The 8,805-nt window shown below is 39.1% G+C and overlaps 1 long non-coding RNA gene across 1 annotated transcript; it reads right to left on the reverse strand.

Moving 5' to 3' along the window:
* Positions 1 to 2,047: 2,047 nt before the first annotated feature.
* On the reverse strand, positions 2,048 to 6,540 carry LOC135597312 (uncharacterized). Its single transcript, XR_010481210.1, has 6 exons — positions 6,103 to 6,540; positions 3,868 to 3,954; positions 3,675 to 3,772; positions 3,442 to 3,568; positions 2,998 to 3,358; positions 2,048 to 2,904 (listed from the first exon to the last, which is right to left on the reverse strand). It is a non-coding gene; the product is annotated as an uncharacterized LOC135597312 (long non-coding RNA).
* Between the last annotated feature and the right edge of the window lie 2,265 nt (positions 6,541 to 8,805).

Raw genomic sequence — 8,805 nt, forward strand, 5'->3', positions numbered from 1 at the left:
TTATGACTCATCATTGTCGCTATTAGATTTCGAACTACTCAAACTAAGGGTGATGACCTTACTCTTATCTGACCTAGTGGGGATGGATTGATGCTATCAATGCATTGAGTGCTTGCTTTTGTAGGCACTCCCTCATCATGTGCGATCCTCCACATAAAAAGCATTTATTAGGTTTTGTAGCCTTGCCATTTAAACTTGGTCCTTTGTGGGAACTCTATTTCTTTTGCTCGCTTTCAGACTCCTCTTGGGAATACTTCGATGGGTGATTTTTCAAAGATTATTTCTTTTTCCTCGAGTCCTCCGATAAAACAAAGTCGGTGAGTCTTTCCATAGCTATGATTGCCACAATCACATAGGTGACAATCCTTCAATGCAGTTCCTATTATGCTTACAACTTCAAGCCATCGAGAGAGAAAGTTGAACAACTTGTCCTTCTCAAACATATATTATATGTCCAACACTAGTACAGAAAATTGCTTTAGGTAGTCCCAAATGGAAGTGGATTGGCAGAGTTGTCTCAACTTTCTTCTTGTGACGAACTTTGTGTTCCTAGGTAGGAACTGAGTTCTCAACTCCTGCTTCAAGTCCTCTTATATGTTCACTAAACACCGACTTTGTTAGATCTCTTCCCAACATGTTCGCTACCAAAGTTTTGCATCCTCATTTAGGTACATGGTTGCTATTGAAATTTTGGTTTCAACATAATCAAGCCTCATAGCTCGAAAACACTATTCCATGTTGAATAGAAAATTCTTAAGCTCCTTCGTATCCTTGGCACCCCTATAGTAGTGTGGCTTAGGTGTCCTCAAGTTTTATGGTAGAGCAACAGTGTTGTGCCCTCCCACATTAAGAGCCCTTATGAGCAATGTAATCCTGGATGTGAGTTCTATCATGACTTCATGTAGGTGTTGCACGGAGTCTTTAATGCCTTTCGTTAATCGATCTACTCAAGACTCGATTTTATCGATTTGAGATTCTTGCAAATTCTCTACCTCAAGAAGCTTTCGTTGGCTTTGGTAGAGGTCATCTAGACTTACTTCAAGGCGGGTTTTCACAGCTATAAGCCTCTTCTTATAGCTTCTTTTCCTGATTGACACTCCGGATTATACTTCGCTCGCGGAGAATATCTAATTTCTAGCCCGTCATTTTCGCTACCATGCTCCTCCTGAGCAGCTCGTCATTTGCATTTGTAGCCCACCTATGGTTGCTTGGGTTAATGGTTCTGCTTGTCCTATCTTACTTGATTCGCCACGGTGCTTCACTATGGTGAGATTACAAAATTTCATTAGTTGCTCAAATTGCTTGTCTACTCTAATACCACAATATCACAAACTTAGTTAGAATTGTCTAAGTCATGAGACATCATTGCATTATCAGCCCACAAAGGATCAACCTAATTATAACCTCGCTTAGGTCCCGAAAGATATGTAAAAAAAGTAAATTGAGTAGTTTGAAAATGAGCTAATGGATAAGTCCCAATGTCTCGCAAAGAGCATATCTTTATAAGCGATTCAGCAAATAATTGGTGTACAAGAAAGAAAAATAAGAAAAAAGAAACAATGACTTTAGAAGATAAACAAACAATCATAAGTTTACAAACGATTGCTCATCGGGTGTCGAGTACGTTGACAAATTTCCGAACTTATAAAAGTATTATAATATTTATATATTATAATAATTTATATATTAAGATTTTAATCTATCGAGTGTTATAGGTATTTATATATGACTAGTTTCTGCCAAAACTAAAAACAATTTTAAGGATCGTTGACCTGCTATTGAATTTGCAGGTCGAGGGTGTATACGTTCATGCGCTAGAATCATATCTAACCGATATACATTACGAAATAGCTCTGCACCAACAGGAGAAGGTTTTGTCTCAGTATGAAATATAGACAACAGGAGTCGTAAATTGAAGTATCATCTTTTAACATTTCTCATGCTGCTTAAAGTTTTTCTAAAAAATTGCTTCTTAAAAACTTTTCAAGCGTAGTAGCTTTATTTTCCAGAGCTTAAGAAATGTAGAAGAGATACTATATCAATCTGATGACGCACCAAAATATTTCTATTAACTGTTTCTAGATGGTATATGAAACTTTGTCCAACACATTTAATACTCGAAAGAAACCAAGCCCTAGACAAAGTATAGCAAGTACCTCTAGTTTTAACATCAGATTAAAACCAGAAATCATTCTCCTGCAACAAAAGTCAAAAAGCGACTCCCTGCATTCTGGAAAAGAAACAAAGAACATCTCCAACTGAAACTGAGGAGCTCCCTTCACACGCCCCTCCACTGATGCAGTTCACCGATCGGGTAGGCCCCTGTCCTATAAATAGAGTTCATATAAACAACAAAGAGACTAGATTGATGCGCAGAATGCACAGGAATACCTGGACCTGCAAAACTTGTGAAAAAAGATAAGCTGAGTGAATCTGAAATGTAAAGAGAAACCAGTCAAAGTGGCAGAAGTTTCCATAAACATGCATGTCCATTGATTATTCCAGTGTCCTGCTTGAGGATGATTTCTTTTTGTGTCAAAAAAAAAAAACTAGAAGCCAAATATTTATGCGAACTCGTTTTCTTACCTCGACACTTGAAGTTGGTTTTTGATCATGCATTTACTTTATACAGGGCTGTAGGTCCTTGTTTGGATCATAACAAATGCTGCTAAAATAGAATGATGAATATGATCCTAAGTATGGCTAAACAGGAAACATATGTAGAATATGCATAAATGATGAATATGATCCTGATTATTCCCTGTAATTGCAAAATAACTAAAAAGCAATGTTTAATCAAATTAAAAGCAAATGATGCAGGCAAACAGCAGTCTGTGTTTTCAATTTCTCCGAAGAAATTAGGTTTTATATTCCACTGAACAGGACTTTGGACCTGTACACCACCTGCACAGTGGAAAGTGGTGAGTAGTCGTATAAATAAAAACTAACTTCTGTATGACTGAATGAATATGGTGGGCAAAGCAGCACAAGACTAACCAGAAAACCATAGAGGTTGATGACCCTCTTCATCTTTATCCTGCTGATGCTGGTCATGATGCGGCCGACCACTCTGGATGGACTCAGTGTTCTTCCTAGCATCATCTGCCTGCTCCCTTTCCCTGTTCCACTGTTCAATTCTAGCCCTCCACTCGGCACTTCCTTCTGTGACAGGGCTTCTGTTGTGGTTCCTCTTGTGAACATGGTTCGAGGCCCTCAGCCTTGCCCTTCATAGTACTGATCCCTTTCACTGTGGCGGCTGCCACCACCTTGGTGATAGTCTCCATGGTTGTGGCAGCCATAAGGACTTCGGCTTCTTTTCTGCCTTCTATATCTTTCAAATAATTTCTGCCTCAACTCCCTGGAAATAGTACGACAATTATCAGAAAAGAAACTAAAGAATTGTCCAAGCAAAAAGTAGTGGATGATAGGTACAGAAGATACCAGCTAATTTGTTTTAAGTGAATAAAATTGCAGAATCCACCTCAGTTACACGCATTATCCTTGTGTTGCCTACATGTAGCTTCACGGAAATCCATAATGGGGGAGAAATCAACAATAATAGGATGTCCTGCAAATAGAATCCCCATTTGAGAAAAAGGGAAAAAGATTATATGATATACAAGTAATAGACTAACAAACAAGAGACAAAATGCATTAAGCATGAGATAAAACACCTAAATATTAAACCACCATCATAATATCTTCCTTTCAGGTTGACTAGTATATTTGCAGCATCATCCTCATCCCTGAATTTAGCATATACATTACCAACCTGTAAATGAGGCTGAAGCGTGTCAGACAACACACAGAAAAAAGGTAAAAATAATATAAACCAAAACAATCATCATTATCTTGGATGTTGAATACCAAATGATCAGCCAGATTGTCACAAACATTTAGGCTTTCAATTTTTCTGAACTTGCTTAGCTCCTCAAAAATACCCTGATAAAAATTCTGCCAACAAAAAACTTCATTAAGATCACAGGTACCAACAAATGATAAAAAAGTGAAACCAGCAGAAACTATACAAAAAATAGCAAGATATGTCCTTGATCATTACCACTTGATGCCACAGAATGCTTTTGTCATAAGAAACATGCAGTAAGTATCCAAAACATTAATAATTTCAATTATGTGAGATTATCTACTTAAGGTAAATCTACGGCACCATCTCAAGAAAACTGCAAAATGCATCCAAGAGAAATGATCAGGCTTTTCTATTGATTTTGTTGGTTAAGCATCTTTAAGATATTTAAATCTATGCAGAGACAAAGAACAAGGTTTCAACATCAAAACCTTGCACTTGCTTCTAATATCTAGGCAGAGAAACCCCATTACACCTGCTCATGAAAATCAACTAAATATCAAAGACAGATTTCCACATCCTCCCAGCCAAACATTATTATATCTTCACCCATGGCACAACGCTAACGATCGTTCTTTTGGGATGACTTCTATATTCCACAATCCCTAGTTATAGCTCCTAATAATCATCTACAACATTGTTTTTAGAAGGGCTAGGTCCCAAAACACCTGAGATGCTAAGCGAGCTCAAACGAAGCGAGACACACTCGAATATTAAAATTTAAAATATATATTACGATTGATAAATATGATAAAAAAATGACACAAAATTGAAATTACCAAATTAAACTCCTAATAGTGTTTTCAATATGGTGCTAAACAATTTTAACTCATAACAGAGTAATAATGCACCACCTCAATATGGGCAAGTTAATTGAAATGAGAAAGAGTGGACAAAGAAGGAAGAGAACTAACGATCGTGGAGGAAGATGCCAGAAGAAGGGGGTAGTGGACAAAGCTACAATGGTGAATAGACACAGGTAGTGGACAAAGCATACGAAGGTGACGAATAAAGCGGATGAAGGCGACAGACAAGGTTGCCGACAATGGTGAATGGAGCATACGAAGGCGACAAACATAGGGTTTCACTTTCACTTTTGGTTTCTTTCGCTGGGTTAGGCACGAGAGGGGGTGTTAGGGTAACTACATTAGATGGTTTGATTGAACCAACTTACGCATCCAATCAACCCAGGCTTGAAGTCGAACCGGTTTGGCTCAGGCATTCGCCTAAGGCACCTGACGAATGGGCTCAAGCGAGCACCCAAGCAGCACTTGATTGAAACGCCTCACATAAACGCCTAAGCGAGTACCCCAATGCCTTTTGAAAACACTAATCTACAGAATACTTAACTAACATGTACTTCATAGATATTCACTGCATTCCTTCTGGACACTACTAACTAATAGTCAAAATGGAAAATCTTAATCACCGCAAACACATACATAATAACTTATAGCCGTGATGTTCCCTTATTCTTCCTGATGTTGCTTAATCAAATCAGTATAAATAGGAATGACCCTATTTAGTTTGTTTTTATGTCTAAAACTGCAAATATCTGCTGTTTCATCATAATTCTGGGGGCACTGCACATAATAGGTGATTAAGCATAGCATTGTATCTTAAGTGAACGAACCCTAGGATGAAGCATGTTGCAAATCCGAACATCCAGAACCTGAAAATTTCAGCAGAACATCTATTAACATTATTTGGTATATCTTGAAACACTTCATGACCCTTGCAACCAATCTACTCCCTAATGTTTCCATGAAGTCAGTATCTATGAAATCCATGATCAATTCTTCAAAGTGCCTGAACTTTTTTCCCCAAAATGCATCAGTACAAGCATTACGTACTACCCAACAATTAAGGAACATCCTTCCACATAGGAATTATAACATAAAGAAGCAAACGAAAATCCTAACATTATCACTAATGTAAATCTCAGGAGATCATCAGTTAACATAATTTGGTACATCTTGAACCACTTTGTAACCTTTGCAACCGATCTACCCCCTATTGTTTCCATTAAAGTCAATAATTAAGAAATCCATGATCAATTTTTTGAAGTGTCGTGCTGTTTCTTCCCCCCATAAACATTACTACAAGCATTATACCTGCATTATTTCCATATAGGGAGATAACGAAAAGAAATATTGACGAATAAGATAAGAGAAGATGCGTATCTTTAGATCAACAGAAGAAGAATAAGAAGATGATAGATAGATGATAAGAGGGACCTCGAAGTGCTCCTGGATCTAGATCATCCTTCTGAAGAGGAGGGTGGAAGAAGGAAACCCTAGGGGAAGTCCAGAACGCTAAAAATGGCTGAAGAGGAGAAGCGCTCGATCGCGGGAATTGCTTGATATCTTGGGGGAGGGCCAATTTATCGTCTGAGATGGAGAGGGGATTCGTAATTATGACATCGGGTGGGATCATTGACCTTTTTAAGACTGCCATATATGTACTTCAGACATTTAGACGGGGATTTATGAAAGTAAAATAATTTATTTTATTTTGTTAACATCATTTATTATACTGATAGAAAACGTTGCACATGATATTAACACTAAATCGATAGGCAAAATGATTGATTTTTATTTTTTTATTTTTTATTTTATTCAAATTAAATTTTGCTAGTCGACTACAACAAATTCTTCTTGGACAAGAACACCATTATTTTCTAGAAAATTTTATCGAATTTCTTGAACCATTGGGAGGTTCTTAAGCATTATAGTGATGATGGCTTGACGGAAAGCATTCTTGTGCCATAGATTTCAAGAAGGGCTATGATCCCGCCATAAAACCCGATGATTATTATGTTTTCCTTGATTAGTGTTAGGGTTTGAAGGGTCACTCAGGCCTTCTCCTCTGCTGCACCTCCTTGACACATAAGAGGTGGTTGAGGAAGGGCAGACCCTCTACTAGCAGGAGGTGGTGGCAACTCTCCACAGCTGAGATCCTCGCGATTGTTGTTGCGGCCTTCTCCCTCATCTCATGACAAGAGGTGGTACTAGTATTGGAGTTGAGGAGACTAGCACAAGTACCAACTCGTTGGCAATGACAAATACGATGTTCTTATCATCCTCGCAAACCTAAAGTGGAGCTCTCAATTTGGAAGCTAGTCATGAGGCTTATGGCCTTCACCCTGATAGACTCATGGCAGGAGCTCCAACCTACCACCTTTAGTGATGGGTCAAGGAGGGTACTAGAGCCGAGCAAAAGTTTAGCATTAGTGGCTAACTAGTGAAGGGTCTAGGAGGCGTTTACGACATTGCTTTGGGTGCAGACCCTGTCAACAAGAGGGTCAAGAGAACAACAATGGATAGTGATCACGATGACAAAGGGTGGGGGAACAAAGGAGGGGTACATGTCGACTTTATTGGCCACCAAGGAGAACTCGTTATAGTAGATCAGTAGAGGCCAACAAGGCCCTCTAGTTGCTCTAAATTTTTGATCAAATTAGAGTTGATTAATGAAAGGAAATAAAAAATTTAAAATAATTATTTTGTCCATCGATCGGCGATAATCCAACACGTGATGTTTCTTGTTGTATCTTTCGTCGGTGCAGTTAATGATATTAGGAAAAATGAAATGTATTATTTTATTTTCATAATTATAAGGATCTAATATAAATTTTTAAGGTACAAGGACCACGATGCTAAGAGGGTCAAAGGACAAGAGCTAATATGTAATTAGCCGACTTTGAGAATATAATTAGAAGTTTATGTTAGGAACGAGTTGGCACTAAGAGGGGGGGTGAATTAGTGCAGTGATAAAAATTACGTCGGTTCGAAAAACCTTCGTACGATAAAATCTGATTTCTATGAAAATCGTTTCGTAAAGGTAATAACTTTGAAAGTGCACGGAGTGTAGGCGTAGTAAAAACACAGTAAGAAAAAGAGGTAGTTTGCTTATAAAAGTAAATTGCAAGAAGTAAAGGCAAACCTTTTTATAGTGGTTCGGTCATTGTGACCTATATCCACTTCACTGATTCCTCTTCCGTCGAGGCCATCGACATCCACTATCGATCTTCCTTTAATCGGCGAAGATCAACCTCCTTCTTACACCCCTCTTCTCTTTTTACCGGGTTTAGGAGACAACCCTTACAAGCACACACACTCCTCTCTAAATAGAATTCTAAAGTTAGATCTAGATGAGGGATTTCTTAAGTGATTTCTACAGCGTTTTCTCACTTTAAAACTCTCTATGCTTGTGTTTGTTAACTAGGGATGAGAGGGGTATTTATAGGCTTTAAGTTGATTCAAACTTGGAGTCTAAAAAGGTCTCATCCCAGGTTTCCTGGGTACTGGCGGTACCACCGTCGTTCTTGGGTGGTACTACCGCGGTAAGATTTGCTACTGGGTGGTACCACTACCGAACAGGGGTGGTACCACTACTGGTAGCATTGCTGCCAGTGGTACCACCGCCTAGATTTCCTGGGGTGATGTTCCCCAGGCGGTGCCACCGCCAGCTAGGGTTTTAGCACCCTGGTTGGACCTTGAATCTGACCCAAACCAGCCCACTTTCGGGCCCAGTTGGCCCCTAACAGAGTTGATGGGATTACCTCCAAATCATAAGTCTAATTATGTAATAACTATGATTCCTAAGACATAATCTAAGCAAGATAAGTCCGGTTTCTTCTGGCGATCTTCTAGCGAATTTCCGATGATCTCTTGGTAATGTTCCGGCGGACTCTCGGCAAGCTCCTGGACTTCACGACGATCTTCTTGGCAAGTTTTGACGAGCTTCTTTAGCAAGCTCCAGGACTTCTCGGTCAATTCCGGTAGAACTTCCGATGAACGTCCAGACTTCCGACGAACTCTCGAACTCCCAACGAAATCGCGTTCTTGACTCCGGGACTTCATTTTGCTTTATACCTTGCTATCGTAGTTAATCCTGCTAGGATCGGAGTGGCACTAAGAGGGGGGGGGGGGGGGGGG

This window comes from Musa acuminata, chromosome BXJ1-11 (assembly GCF_036884655.1).
Source record: "Musa acuminata AAA Group cultivar baxijiao chromosome BXJ1-11, Cavendish_Baxijiao_AAA, whole genome shotgun sequence".
In the NCBI taxonomy this organism is placed as follows: Eukaryota; Viridiplantae; Streptophyta; class Magnoliopsida; order Zingiberales; family Musaceae; genus Musa; species Musa acuminata.